Genomic DNA, 1,378 nt, shown 5'->3' on the forward strand with positions numbered 1-1,378 from the left:
AAAGGAAGAAAGATGACCAAAGGAAGAGGCAAAGGCCATGGTGGAGGCATAGGACACTTCACTTGTCATAGATGTGAATAGTTAGGACATTTTTTTTCAAGATTACCCTCAAGATTCAAGCGCCATTGTTGGACCAACAGAATCTGGGGCACCATGTGCGGGTTATGCTACTAGGAAAGTAGGCATATAGGACATGGAAGTCCAAAGATTGCATCTTTGAGGAGGCGTGTTGAAGTTTGGTAGAGAGTGAAGGAGAGAGAGGGGCAATAATCCCACATGCAATGTATTGGTGAAGGGCCAAGTATAAAAGGAGTCCTTTAGTTCAATGGAAACCATCCAAGTTTGTTCTTTTGATACAATACTCTACTTATAAACTTATGATCACCTTGTCTATACTCAAAATCATGTTTATGAGCCCAAGCTTCCATCTTGGGACCTAATTTACTTGAGTAACATTGTTTGTCCATAAGCGCGTGCACGCACGCACGCATGCACACACACACCCCCCCCCACACACACACACACACACACACACATATCAAACCAAGTACTAGATTGCACCCACCCTAGCTTAGATTGATCCTTGTTTTTAACATGGTATTAGAGCCATGGTAGCTAGGGATAAGTAGCACTCTTACAATCATGGGTGCCTAGTGGAAGGAGATGTTGGAACAGGAATTGGGAGGAATGGGTGGAGAGAACACTTAGTACAAGCCTTCACTCAAAGCATTTTGGAGACCCGAGAAGTGTTTAACAAACCTGGGCATTTTCTCCTTACAAGAGCCTGGGCATTTGATTGTGTGTTTCGATTCCCTCGCAAGTGCAACACAATCTCCAAGTGCATCCCTAGAGAGATTAAATTCGTCATTTAAGGCTATGTGTGCTCTTGTGGCCTTAAAGCGAAGAAGATACGTAGTGGTTTGGGTTAAGCATTGCAATCAATGTTTTTTTTTTTTTGCAATTGTTTTGGAAGAAATGAAGAGGGGTCAGTAATAAGGAATTAAGTGTCGAAGGGAAATTAAGTGTCCAAAGAGCATCAAAGCAAGACATCACAAGAAGTTGACCTACAGTCCAATTGTGAACCGTTGAGCTGCACGTAGGGGCTAGGTTGGTCCGCCTTGTAAGAATAGATTTATCACAAGGTAAAAAAACAAGCAACTTGTAGCTTCCTACTGATGAAAGCAAAGTGCATCTCATAACAATCTTCTTAGAGCCTCCTACTGCTCCAAAGTCTTTCAAAGCTATTCTATCCCCCATAACTTGTTTGGATCAAGCATTTTATTAAGTGGAGGGAGTGAAGAAACCGGCAAAGTCTGCTGCAAAAGTGAGGACATTAGTGAAGGTGAAGCCAAAACCTACAATATTGCACACGAAGGTT

The sequence above is a fragment of the Adiantum capillus-veneris genome, chromosome 13, assembly GCF_014529385.1.
Source record: "Adiantum capillus-veneris isolate H3 chromosome 13, ASM1452938v2, whole genome shotgun sequence".
NCBI classification, from domain to species: Eukaryota; Viridiplantae; Streptophyta; class Polypodiopsida; order Polypodiales; family Pteridaceae; genus Adiantum; species Adiantum capillus-veneris.